The sequence below is a fragment of the Gobio gobio genome, assembly GCF_949357685.1.
Source record: "Gobio gobio genome assembly, chromosome: 1".
Taxonomy (NCBI): domain Eukaryota; kingdom Metazoa; phylum Chordata; class Actinopteri; order Cypriniformes; family Gobionidae; genus Gobio; species Gobio gobio.
Genome location: NC_137097.1, coordinates 60,312,255 through 60,327,358, shown reverse-complemented (window position 1 = coordinate 60,327,358; position 15,104 = coordinate 60,312,255).

Genomic DNA, 15,104 nt, shown 5'->3' with positions numbered 1-15,104 from the left:
CACTAAAACTTTTGAACAGTATATAAAAACTAGACATGGTGTCAATTTTTCAGTAACAGTCGGGTGTCTAAGGCCAAGAAGAAGTCTCAAGTATAGTTTCCTATTTAAATGACATTCAAATGTACCCTCTATCACTACCTAAATTATTTAAACCTCTTACTGAATGCTACATTGCAGATAAAAGTCCCCACAAAGTGAATCTTAATCAAAACCAGTGAACCTTGCTTGTCATTTCTCATGTATTTTAGGGGTTGCATTAAACACTATTGAAGCTTTAAAATGCTGCAGAGCTTTTTCCTCTAATACTGGTAATGGCAGCGGAAAATGATGATGGATCCCTTGTTGAAGCCTCACACAGCTGTCTTCAAGCTGACCCAATGTCTTTGATGAGTCACAACCTTGTGAATAAAAGCGTCGCCTATGACTAATGTATGATGACATGAAATATCCCCACCATTTCTCATTACATTAAGGCTGTGTTAAAAGGGTCTATATATAGATTCTTATATGTAAATAATTATTTATAATATATAAGAAGGACATACAGAATTGAAGCTCTGAAAAAATGTAGCACGTTGCATGTCATTAAGGCCTAAAAGCACTCATGCTCTTCCTGTCAAAGGGAATAGACACGGGAGGGATGTTTTGAAATCTGTCATCTTTGAGCGGGAATAACTTAAGTGATGGACGAGGGACCATAGTGTTTGTTATCTTGGCAGAACACAGTAGAGCCATTCCAAATCAACCAGTTTACTGCTAGGAAAACAGGCCATTTGAATCCCTTTTCTACAAAACATCATACATAATAAAGACATGCAGCAAGGCTAAAACTTTTAATTACTTTAAGATTGAGTACCTCGCATAGAGAATTGCCTGTACTCTTCAATATAGTGAATGGACAGAAAATTTTAATATTTTTCATATGTTTGCCATCATGAGTTGTCTACAACTCTTGTTTTGAATTTCAATACAAGTGTGATTCACATTCAATTTACACTCTGTTCAGTACTGTGTGTCATAAAAATGTTGAAGAACACTTGAAGAGATGCACCCAGTGAAATGAAGCACCTTGTGCTCTGACAACAGTGGTAATGATTGAACAACAGATTGAATTTTCTGCCCAACAAAATAGGAAGCCCTGACACATTATGTAACACTCCTTTTCTTTCATAGACTGCATAAACATGCAATACAAAAGCAAGTTTTTATGTTTGTTGAAAAAGTGATCATCACCGGTGACATCAGGTTCACACATTTCCCCATTTTTAAAATCACTCAAACGTATTCGAGTATACAAGTGACAATCCTGTCAACTTTCCAGAGTGCCTTTCACGCTGTCCATCAGGCTGTCCTTATTGTCGAGCCCTGCTTATACTCACCAAGGCTGCATTTATTTGACCAAAATACAGGAATATTGTGAAATATTATTACAATTTAAAACAACTGTTTGTAAATGTAATTTATTCCTGTGATGTCAAAGCTGAATTTTCATCATAATTACTCCAGTCTTCAGTGTCACATGATCCTTTAGAAATCATTCTAATATGATGTCTTATTTTATCAATGTTGTAAACAGTTCTTCTGCTTAATACTTTTGGTGGAAACCATGCTACATTTCTACACATACACACAAGAACTACAAAAAAGGTGTACATCTAAAGTGGATTTAATGTGTAAATCCTTTCGACTGACAGTCACTGATCTACAGCATGAAGCCATAAGTGGGAAGTGTCATAGAATAAAAACACCTCTGCCCCTTCTGTGTAATGGAGCAGACTTGCACCACGACTGGAATAACCTGTGAATCAGCAGGAGCTCTCGTTTGACACGCTGTGTGGAGAACTGGTGGGTGGGTTAGCAGCTTAAGACCAAGAGAGGGAGACCACTGGGACATCGATCCAACACAAAGTATCACTCCTGGCCTGTCTACACAAGCAATCAGGGTCCAGCTGATTGATGGCTGGATAATTGAGCTGTCCTTAGGGTGTTCACGTCTCAATCTTCACCTATTTCTCTTCCTCACCCATCTGACAGTGAAATCTATCGTATTTTGCTTTATATCTCCTGCAACAGAGGACCTCCTAATGTCTGTTTGCATGGAAGCACACAGGAACATAGCGATTACACCTTCTCTGGCAATAGACCACAACCATGTCCAGACTAATTCATCTGTTGGGAAAAGCCACTTGCTGCCCCAAAGGGCAAACACCCATGTGTTTAGCCACACATGCTCTGCAGATACTCAATGTAGATTCTTACAAATGTGTTTTTAGCTTTTAGGAAGGATTTAATAGTTAACAGTTCAAAAACTGTTACTGCATGTAATGCATAAGTAAGCATTTTTTTATATGCAGAAATGACCTTTTATGAGCGTCTTGTGTATGCATAGGATACACACTTCTGCTTGCATATGATACGGACTATACCCAACAGGTAAATTTTGCATAGGCCTACCAGATGCAAAAAAAAAAGATTACTTTTGCGTATAAAGAACATGCCAAATAAAAGCCTGAACTTGTGCTATAGATACACAGTGCCTTCTGGGTAACTAATTTATCTCCAATATGGTTAAGTAGGAAAACACATAAAAAACACTGACACATGTGGGCATACATTCCTGTTACACAGTGTTCATTCCTTTTAATCAATTTCATTCCTGTAAATTTTTTAATTTATCCAATTGTTTAATAAATTATAGTATAAACTTACAATATAAACTAAAGAATAAAATAAAATTTTAAACCAAGTGCCATTTGCAAATACGGAAGTTGTTTCCTCTGTGGAATACAAAAATGTAAAAGAGAATTGTGACTTTTTAACTTGCAGTTGTGAGGGGGAAAAAAAATCTGAATTGTGAGATAAAAAGTCCTTAACCTTTTTCATTTCTTATTCAGAGGCAGAAACACGCTTCCATACTAACAAATGGTGCTAGAGATTTTATGCCTTATTGCAATGACTTGCCAACTGGTGGAGAGGTCAAGTTCAAATACATGTCCTGCAGAGTAACCACAAACATAGTTTATCACATTAACTATGAACATGATCCACTAATGTATTTACAACCAAACAAATCCAAATACTGTTTGTCTTCAATTGGAACAAATCTGTTCTTGTCAGGGTTCTGTCACTTTGGTCTGGTTTATTCTTGGTTTGGTGACACTCATGTAGCCTATCATCTTGTCTTTGTTTGAGCATGCGGCTTCAAGTGTGCTCGAGCCATGCGGTCTCTTGTCCGCGTGCTTTGTTTCATGTGAGGAGCATTATCCCGGCATTCTTGTCTAGTTCGGTTTCGTGTTAGGGTTCAGACATTCGTGCTCCATGTTTTGTCTCTTATACCCCTCCACCAGCATGAACCGGGTGCAAATTCAGAGCTAGTGCTAGTGCCGGTTTCGGAGTTGGTTAGACTGACAAGCCTTCTAAGAACTGATTTGCCTTTCCACAGGCTAGAGGGCCACCACAGAGCCAGGTCTTATGTCACAGTATACATCTCATATTTTTCAGCAACGCTAGCGAGGCAGCGGGAAACACAAACACACCAGGCTTGTTTGAGATGCATTGGCGCTGCAGAGACCGATCCGCGTATGACATCAAAGTACCACAAGAGCTATTCAGAAGCATAAGGAGTCATATGATCTCGCTGTAAGTTACTTTGATGTCATACGCCGATTGGTCTGCACAGCGCTGATGCTTCTTGTACAAGCCTTCCATCAACAATGGTGAAAGTTGCGTTACTATAGATGCTCATGGCTTTGCAAACCTACATCGGCATCAAAACACAGCGAATCCAACACATTCGTTCAGCTCTCTGTAATTTGTATGGACGGAGATTACAATCGAGCAGCTGTTAGCTCCATTAGCTGCTATTTCAAAAATGGCCGTCACAAGTTTGTGTTCGTCTTGTTGGTCACGGTAACCCTGCCCCGAGCCCCTGACGGAAGCGGTTCTAATTTTTAGACCAACAATGTTTTGGTGCTACTTAAGAACCACTTTTCCTGGTTCAGAGCTGGTGCTTTGGGTGTCGAAAGACAAAAAAACTATTTGAAACTAGGCGCTGGCTCTGAACCAGCACTCAAACTGCCTTGGTGGAAAAGGTTGTACAAGTGTAAGTGCATGTTTAGTGTTTATTCACTCAGCGTGCGCTCATGACTTGTGTGTTTTTGTAGAATGGCAGGTGTATGTTTTTTATTTGCCAGCCATTCTTATGATGTAGTGATCTTTGCGGTTTCGTGTTTTTCATTGGTTGCATCGTGTCATCTTTTGTTTGAGCATATGGCTTGTGATTGTGTTCACTGGGCATGTGCTCTGGTTTTTATGTTTGGTGTGAGCACATGGCTTGTCATGTTTGTTTCTATGTGCCATGTGCTCTCACCTTTCTCGTTAATTGGTTTATTTGCCCGATCTGTCCTTCTTCATTACCTACTTTGTTTGCTCACCCTATTCATGCCCCTTGTGTGTGCTTGATCATCATCATATGCACCCCTTGTGTCCTGCCCTGCTATATCTAGTCCTGTCTTGCCCAGCCTTGTGCCTTGCTGTGTTTTTTCCCCTATTAGGGGCCAAGCCACGAATGGGACTGTAGCCCCTGTTGTAGCTGTTAGTTTTCTTCTTACTATAATTTTTCCTCCCCAATGGGAGTCTATGGCAGCCTTATCAACAGAATATAGCTGCACAGAAATGACTGAACAGATTTTTTAAATTCATCTTTGTTTAAAAGTTATGTCAAACTTAACAAGGTTGACCAAAAATTGGCTCAGAGGCTGTATCTCTGCCAAACTTTGAGCAATCGAAATGAAAATTGATATACACTTAATCGGATCTGAGGGTCCAGCGCAACCCCCAGGTCATGAGATCTGAAAAATGTATAGTTTTGCTAACATCTAGGTGTCTATGGATTTCTTGTGTCATGCCAAAAATACTAAGAATAATGTTTCTACAGTATTAATCTACTGCCAGCTGTAATATTGTTTTTCTTTTTATACCATGTCACCACCAAAGGCTATATTCATGGCAAGAACAGAATAATTTAATATACAATGACAAACGATAGCCCTAATGTTGTTATTTTAAAGAAATTTCTGTTTTAATAGGTTTAACAAAGCAAAACGGAAATCTATCCAAGTCCTCATAGACCTTGCTTCAGTACCCTTGGGGTACATGTACACCTGGTTGAGAATCACTGTCATAGAGAAAGGTGTTATCAATCACTGAGTGCAATTGTTTTATTGCCTCTCAGTTTCAGTGTTTCTACAAAAAACATTTCTGTCAGTCTGGACATGTAGCACTGCACAACACACCGGGGGCTAAACCAGCCATATCTGACACATAACACTCAGACCTAGTGGCGTATACAAACCCCCAGAAACACACACTCACAAACGCACACACGCATAATTGGATTTCCTTACGAACAGATGCATGCACAAAAGTCACGCTCCTGTGCGCCACGCTTAGATGTGTCGTACCATGTTGGGTTATTAAGATATTCACTATGCCTAATTCAAATGATGTTGCATGCCACAATCTTGCAATACATGTCAGCAGCACAGATGCTGGGTCAGTGGCACCACCTCTGCCGCCACCGCCGGAGAGTAATAATGTGAAAGAGAAGCAGAGCACGGGTCAACCAGAGAGAGCAGGGCTGGGCGTGACGACGGAAGGGGCTTGAACTGTGCAGGGAATTAATTATACAGAGTAGGCTCTGTCGCTATCTCTCAACTTCAACACCTGTGCATAAATGAGACCCACCCAGTCTCTAGCTCTTTTTCACACATCAATACTGGTAAATTTCCATAAAACTACCAGAATGACTGTACCGGTAAATACAAAAATGTGCTGTTCACACAAGCAATGGCATTCTGGCTTTTTACCAGTAAGATACCATTCACACATCAGCATCAAAATATCTGTAAATTCTGTGATGTCAGTCATTGGAAATTATTTTCAAACGCTGTGCCGTCATCTTCATCCGTCTTCATATATATATATATATATATATATATATATATATACACTCACCTAAAGGATTATTAGGAAAACCTGTTCAATTTCTCATTAATGCAATTATCTAATCAACCAATCACATGGCAGTTGCTTCAATGCATTTAGGGGTGTGGTCCTGGTCAAGACAATCACCTGAACTCCAAACTGAATGTCAGAATGGGAAAGAAAGGTGATTTAAGCAATTTTGAGCGTGGCATGGTTGTTGTTGCCAGACGGGTCGGTCTGAGTATTTCCCAATCTGCTCAGTTACTGGGATTTTCACGCACAACCATTTCTAGGGTTTACAAAGAATGGTGTGAAAAGGGAAAAACATCCAGTATGCGGTAGGGCTGTCATTTTTGAGAAAAATCTAATTCGAACGGATATCAAATATCAAGCAATGTATTTGAATATCCAAACTCAGTAAACATAATGCTAATAACGTATACAATGTACAAAAAATCAGATGAGCCCAGAATATGAACGCAACGCGTTTAATTCCACGTTAAGCGTTTTTCTCCCATAGAAAACCATTAGGGTATAAGAAAACACTTAACGTGGCTTAATGTACTAAGACAGTGTTATTAAGAGACCAAACTCAGGAAACATAACAAAAATACTGTTCGATAGAACTGCGTGTGCCTGGTTTGTTACCACAGTTATCTGCGTGCTTCCTCAGCGATGAACTTCCACATTTGCGGCTATCTTTTCTTCAACTCAGGATCCATCTCGACGAGTGCAGGCAGAACGCGCGCGCGATTGTGATTCTCCTGGGAGGGCGCGCGCTGCGCGGGCACAAATAAACTAATATGGATTTGAAATTATTTTATCATCTTGAAATACAGGCAAGGCATATGTATTGTTGATGATTTTGTACATCTACAATATACATGCATATATTTTTTATATTCATTTGCACGTGACTGTTTAAAACCCGTGTTTAGACTCGTGTTCTCCCTTGTCCGACCCGACCCGCACCCGTATCCGACACAGTTGGATTTCATCCGTTTCAGCAATATTCGCGGGTACCCGCTCCAGTGCGGGACTCTGCATGGCACTTTAAAAACCGGATACGGATATTTCACGTCATGTTCGAATGCATATTCGAATATAGAATAAAAAGCGACAGCCCTAATATGCGGCAGTCCTGTGGGCGAAAATGCCTTGTTGATGCTAGAGGTCAGAGGAGAATGGGCCGACTGATTCAAGCTGATAGAAGAGCAACTTTGACTGAAATAACCACTCGTTACAACCGAGGTATGCAGCAAAGCATTTTTGAAGCCACAACACGCACAACCTTGAGGCAGATGGGCTACAACAGCAGAAGACCCCACCGGGTACCACTCATCTCCACTACAAATAAGAAAAAGAGGCTACAATTTGCACGAGCTCACCAAAATTGGACAGTTGAAGACTGGAAAAATGTTGCCTGGTCTAATGAGTCTCGATTTCTGTTGAGACATTCAGATGGTAGAGTCAGAATTTGACGTGCACAGAATGAGAACATGGATCCATCATGCCTTGTTACCACTGTGCTAGCAGGCTGGTGGTGGTGGTGTAATGGTGTGGGGGATGTTTTATTGGCGCTGAGGCGGCTCGGCGTTGCAGATCATGGGGCTCACAGCGGGACTTGTCAGAGGGTTTCGGGACTGCTGCGGCACTTTCCCGATCCTCCTCTGACAGTTCCGAGGATCTTCCTCCCCGTGTGGAAGCCCGCTCTGCGGCTTCTTCCCCCGGGGTGGGAGGTCCGGTGCTTGTTTAAATGCCACAGCCTACCTGAGCATTGTTTCTGACCATGTCCATCCCTTTATGACCACCATGTACCAATCCTCTAATGGCTATGTACCCATCCTCTAATGGTTACTTCCAGCAGGATAATGCACCATGTCACAAAGCTCAAATCATTTTAAATTGGTTTCTTGAACATGACAATGAGTTCACTGTACTAAAATGGCCCCCACAGTCACCAGATCTCAACCCAATAGAGCATCTTTGGGATGCGGTGGAACGTGCCCTAGATGTGCATCCCACAAATCTCCATCAACTTTAAGATGCTATCCTATCAATATGGGCCAACATTTCTAAAGAATGCTTTCAGCACCTTGTTGAATCAATGCCACGTAGAATTAAGGCAGTTCTGAAGGCGAAAGGGGGTCAAACACAGAATTAGTATGGTGTTCCTAATAATCCTTTCGGTGAGTGTATATATATGAGACTGCTCTATTTAAACAAAATTGTACTCTTCACATTTCAGACAGTGCAACAAAGCTTGTGATTTCTCAGTACATCAGCAGCTTCCTGCACTTACTGCACGCCTGCATCAATTAATCAGTTTGTCAAGAGTTGACAAGTGCTCTGATCTGCCACCACAATGGTCAGCATTAATAGTATAATGTTTTACATGCACTACTAAAGCTGAGAAAACGTTGATGCCTTTTATACTTATATACGCTTTTTCATTCTCTACATTTCTTAGCGCAGTATTTTAAGCAATTTTTTTGGTCGACTGCACAGACTGCTAATGGATTAATTGAAAAGCGTAGTAGCAGAGTGCTGTGACTTTCTTTCTCGAACACCAGCGAGGAGCACAATGAGCGGGAACATTAGCCGAATGAACAAACAACAGGGCAGCCGTGTCCACTGAGCTCTTAATGTGCTCCGAAACATTGTTTCCCACCCTCGTAACGACCTAGACGAGCTGGCACTTCACAGAAGAAAAAAAAATCTCGGCCTTGCTCGCTCTGAATTTACATCTGAAAAGTCCTACATAATGATCACGAGAATGTGTTTTTACCCCTACAGCTGGTCAAGAAAGGTTAGCCAAAAAGACCCCATCAGAGGCCCATAACCCCCCATGGTGTGTTTTCTATCAGGGATGCCCACTGGCAGGTTAATGCAGTTTCAGCGTCACCATGATGGTCATAATTAAGAAACTTTGCTTTAAACGCGCTACATTTTCCCCCTTTATGGCAGCCATGAGAAGCTTGATTATATTTTCTCGGACACCCTGCAGGATGAACATCTGCAGCCTGCTGATATAACACTCATCATTACAAAAGCTAGACTTCCAGTGGCCTGCGACACGATTCTCAAGCTCCGAGCCAGGCCATCATCAAGACGTCGATGATAATGCTTTCTCTTTGAAGCCCACAGATGCTTACGGAGGAGATAAATTCATGCCAGAACTCTGATGTCAAGGAAACGGAGCCATTCATTCATGCAAGCGTCATTTGTACTTCTCAAACTATCAGAAGCAAAATGTAATTTAAAAAATGGAAGAAAAAAATGCAAAAGAAAAACCCAATAAAAAACTATCCCAAGAGGCACATCGTTTGCGCTGCGCCTTCTACCCTGATCGACAGATGGCACATCCACCGGACAACAGAAAAAAATCACACCTAATAGCATTGTGCAGTGGAGCAAAGGAATCCACATGAAATTCTAAAGCAGCCTTTTGCATTTTCACACCTTCGCTGCTCCATATTGTGGCCCTAGAGTCAACACGGTCCAAGGTAAGGGAGCCAGGACAAAGGAGGATAAAAAACGGATGTATTGGACACATCCTTATCTGAGAAAAGCTACTGACAGGAAGGAAGGGGACCACACATATTTTCCAGTGTCCGGACTCAAGGGACAGAGGGTGGCTGAAGGACAGATACGTTATCCCAGAATTCTAAACATCGACCGTGCCTTAGGTGCAGAGCTCAACCAAAGCCCCTGTAGGCAAACCATCGTACTGGGGTCTCATGCATTCCCTACATACGGACGTCTCTCTCTATGTGGCACGGGAGCTAGAAAAACAGCATTTGAGCAGAGGTTCAAGGGTTAAGACTTATTCTGACATTTGTTTCGGAGGTCATTCCATCCCTGCACGGATCAATGTTCTCCCTCCCTTCAATTTCACATGAGCCGGAGCCAAAAGCAAACACAGCCTTGGGGTTATTACTTTGCTCTGCCTGGATCAGTTGGTAACAGGTCTCTGGACACCACAGCAGAGTGCACAGGGAAATTATTCCCCTATTTCTTTCCAAATACCCTTGGGAAACTCCTAGCCATCCATGATGGCTTGACCTGTGCTCTGAAAGCAATTAGTCTGCATTGTGCATGGTTGTCATAACCGAGAACCATCATAAAACCTATGTTCATCTTGGTGCTGGTAACCTAAAGGACCCTTAAAGATAAGCGTGCAGCTCCTCTTGTGGTTTTGTTCTATATCAAGTGTCCAAGTAAATGAAAGGAAAACATCTCTTTATATATTTACAACTTATAAATAAAGTCATTACTCTTGCTGACATTACGGTTATTGGATGTGTGTTGAATGGCATGGCGCTTTGGTGCACTGAGACAATGGAAATTGCACTGTGCTCGATAACAGCAGTGTTTGGGATAATATAGCTGTAAGTTGATGCTTTAATTGCGAATGTAGTCACTAAGGAATAATGTTTTTATTCATTTAAAAGAGAAGAACTGTCTACATGTAATTGCTTTACCAAAAAAAAGGAATTAAATGAATATAAAAATGAATAGATGAAAACAAAACCCAATTAAGATAGCAATTAGACTTAGACTTTATTAGGCTTATTACTTGTCAAGCTCAACCAATATTGATCAAAGTGTTCTTGTATCATGTTACACATATAATAATAATCTCGCTCAGAAGTGCTGCAAGGAGAGTCAGTAACTGCATTTTCACATTCAGGCAAAGGTTTGAGAATCTGAACGGGGGAATTGGTTTTGAACTGTATGGTGAAATAGAAGTACAAAAAAGTAAATGCTAATTACAGTATGCATATTGTTCTGTAAACAAAAAGCATGAAATAATAAGGTGTCTTGAGATCACAGTCTGGTTTACATCCTTAGGCAAAGGCAACAGAGGGAAACTACATAAGATGATGTAAATATGGATGTTTATAGGTCATTGTTCACCACAGGTGGTTCCCAGTAGCTTAACAACAGACTGTACACTTTTACGCACGACAAAATACAGTCAAACCCAACCTGGCTTCAATGTAAAGATGCACCTCTTATATTTAGTGTCATTATACAGAATTAATTCAACAGAATTAAGTATTTAGCCCTGTTTGGATAAGAATTGTTCTACATGGGAACAAAATCTGAAATGCAGTGTTTTTCTTGCAGTTCCCAAGAGAAAATTCCTGACCTGGATTTAAAAGGAACACACAATTAATGAGGTATTTTAATTTCGATTAAAACAAAAATCTTTTCCACCACTAAGTGTAGTATATGCGGCTGCTTTTTGGTACAGCTTTATGAGTTTTTGGATATTTGGTACAAAGATTTTTTATAAATAATAATAATATAATAAATTAATATAAATAATATTTGTGAATTAATGATATATAGCATAACTATATTTCATGTAAAATAATGATCTTTTATCATTTTATTGCTAACACTTATGGCATAAACTTTTAATTGGGTTGATATAATCCCTCTATATTTGTGACATAATCTTGCAATTGACCATGTTTGAGCCACTCACAGACTTCAACATTCAGCATGCTAAACACAACAATGGTAACAAGGTTCTTTTATTTATTAAAAAATAAATATGAATAAGACCATTACCATTGTATTTGCTGTTGTTATTGTGGTTCCCTTTCGAGGGAACTCGCACTGCATCGGAACGACGCTTTGGGGATGCTCCCTTAGCATCAGCGAATCTGAAACCAGAATGCCAACTAGGCCAATCCGATTGGCGTGCGTGATGACGTCATTGTGACGGCATACCCGGAAGTATAAAAGGGGAGCTGGAACGTAATGGCGGTAGTTATTGCTCTTCAGCAAGCGCTATCTGTCAAACTGTCTGTCTATTTACTGTTGTATGTCAAAGTGTGTGATTGTGAAAAATGGAATGTGAGAAAGTGAGAGAGTTCAAGCAGTGTGTGCATCCGTGTCCCCGTTACATGTCGGGCTCGGATACACACCTGCTTTGTGTGCATTGCCTGGGCGTTCAGCATGCTCAAGCGGCTCTCGAGGGAGCCGCTTGTGAGCATTGTGAAAGGCTGACGCTCAGGGTACTCCGCTCTCGGCTGGCCGCGTTTGATGAGGCCGGCCAGCCTCGTGAGCCCCGTGGTTCTGGACCCGCGGTCGCTGAGGCGGCTCGGCGTCGCAGATCATGGGGCTCACAGCGGGACTTGTCAGAGGGTTTCGGGACTGCTGCGCCACTTTCCCGATCCTCCTCTGACAGTTCCGAGGATCTTCCTCCCCGTGTGGAAGCCCGCTCTGCGGCTTCTTCCCCCGGGGTGGGAGGTCCGGTGCTTGTTCTCTCTGGTTCCGAGGAGCCAGAGGAACTAGGCACCGAGGCGGGGGATGAAGCAGCAATTGTTTCATCGCTTCATCCACCCGCCCAAGAGGAGCTGGTCGAGGTGTTGACCCGGGCTGTGGCTAAATTAAAAATAGATTGGCCACAAGAGGCTCCGGAAATCCAGCCACCCAGTAGGCTGGATGACCGGTTCCTCTCGCACCGGGTTCAAACACCTCGCCGGGGCCTGCCTTTTTTCCCGGATCTACACACCGAGGTGTGCAGATCCTGGAGAAAGCCCTATTCTTTGCGTGTTTCCAATCCTCCAGTGTTGGATTATTCCAATATTCTGGGGGCACGCGAGGCGGGCCATGGGGTGATGCCTCGGGTGGAGGAGGCTCTCGCGAGCTATCTTTCACCCGAATCTGCATCGTCCCTTAAGGCTCCGGTTTTGCCCACCAAACCCTGTCGGGACACCTCATCTTTGGTGAGCAAAGCTTATATGGCGGCTGGTCGGGCTGGCGGTTCCCTGCACACTCTCTCGGTGTTGCAGGCCTACCAGGCCGATCTCCTCAAAGAGTTGGACGAGGGAGATGGTCCCTCTCCGGAGGACATTTTGGAACTGAGGAAGGCTGCAGATTTGTCTCTCCGCGTCACCAAGGAGACGGCCCGTGCTATCGGCCGCTCCATGGCTTCCATGGTGACTGTGGAGAGACATCTCTGGCTGAATCTGTCGGGGATAAAGGAGAAGGAGCCTCAGCCGTCATCCAGCTCCTCGCACCGGAAGGTGCAAAAAGAGAGCGTCGCATCTAGAGCCCCTCCCCCGGGAGCCTGGCAACAGAGACGACGCTCTCAGCAGCAGTCTTCAGCTCCTAAGGGCGATCTACGGAACGTCCTTCAGGCGCGGAAGGCTGCTGGGAAGAAGTCCTAGCTGCGGCAGGGCTTCAAAGAGCGGTCCCTCCCGTGGAGAAACAACCGGGGTTGTTTCCTCCACGGCGCTCTGGGGAAATCGATGTGGTAATCCCGCCGTCTATGACGCTTCGGGCCACAACGATTTCCCGCGAACGCATGCTAAACCAGCCGCCTCTGGAAAGACCTGCGGCTGGGCAGCTCGCGCGTCCGCACACGGAGAACCGTTCCCAGCTACTTCCTGCCGGTCAGCCGCTTCAGGAGGTTGGGAACGGGAACCGTGCAACACCCGACGCCAGCCTCGAGAGACGTCCTGCGTACTGTAGAAAAGGATTACAGACTGCAGTTCGCTTCTCCTCCTCCACAATTCAGGGGGTTATACTGGACAGCAGTGGTACCCGAGCAGGTTCGGGTAATGGAGCTAGAAGTAAAAACTCTTTTAGCGAAGGAAGCCATAGAGCATGTTCCTCCGCTGGAAAGGGAGTCCGGGTTCTACAGCCGGTACTTTATAGTTCCCAAAAAGGATGGAGGGTTGCGTCCGATTATAGATCTGAGGGTTTTGAATCTGTCTCTGAGGAGCTTCAGATTCAAAATGCTCACCATTCCCATGATCGTGAGTCAGATCCAGTCCGAGGACTGGTTCGTCACGATAGATCTGAAGGATGCATACTTTCATATCTCCATCCTCCCATGTCAGAGGAAGTACCTGAGGTTCGCTTTCGGGGGCGAAGCGTACCAATACCGAGTGCTTCCCTTTGGCCTAGCCCTCTCCCCACGCACATTCACGAAGTGCATGGATGCAGCCCTGGCTCCATTGAGACTTCAGGGCATCCGTGTACTGAATTATATCGACGACTGGCTCATACTGGCCCAGTCGTACGAAGTGGCGGTCCGGCATTGAGATGTCGTTCTGAACCACATAAAGTGCCTGGGGCTGAGACTCAACACGAAAAAGAGCGTGTTGACGCCATCCCAGAGGACAAGGTTCCTCGGGGTCGTGTGGGATTCGACGACGATGCGGGCACAATTGTCTCCCGCGCGAGTCGAGACCATACTGGCGATGGTCTCAGAAATAAGGCTAGGCCACAACATCACTGTGAAGCACTTTCAGAGAGTGCTGGGGCACATGGCAGCAGCGTCCAGCGTTATACCTTCTGGCCTGCTGAACATGAGACCTCTCCAGTGGTGGCTGAAAACCAAGGGGTTTTCCCCCAGAGGGAATCCATTCCGTATGATCAGGGTAACGCGCAAATGCCTTCGTTCCCTAGTCATATGGAAGAAACCTTGGTTTCTGTCCCAGGGGCCAGTGTTGGGAGCCTCCTGTTGCCAGAAATCCGTTTCAACAGACACCTCCCTCACTGGTTGGGGCGCGGTCATGGACGGCCGCTTTGCGAGGAGCCCATGGGAGGGCCGTCATTCCTCCTGGCACATAAATTGCCTGGAGATGATGGCGGTCTACAAAGCTCTCAGGAGCTTTTTCCCGGACCTCCGCGGCCAACATGTCCTGGTACGGACAGACAATACGTCTGTCGTAGCGTACATCAACCGCCAGGGGGGATTGAGGTCGCACTCTCTTTACAGACTGGCGCGTCAAGTCCTCCTGTGGTCCCAGGGGAAACTATTGTCCATCAGGGCAATGTATGTCCCAGGGGTCCAAAATCAGGGAGCAGACATCCTGTCGAGGCAGGGGCTGAGGCCCGGGGAGTGGCGACTCCACCCAGAGGTGGTGGAGGCCATATGCAAGAGGTTCGGCCCAGTGGAAGTGGATCTGTTTGCGTCTCGAGAGACGTCCCACTGTCCACTGTGGTTTTCCCTCACGCTGGGGCTGGATGCCATGGTTCAGACGTGGCCGAGGCTGCGTCTGTACGCATTTCCCCCGATTGCTCTGCTCCCGGGAGTCCTGGAAAGGGTCCGGCAACAGGGGGTCAGTCTACTTCTGGTAGCACCCCGT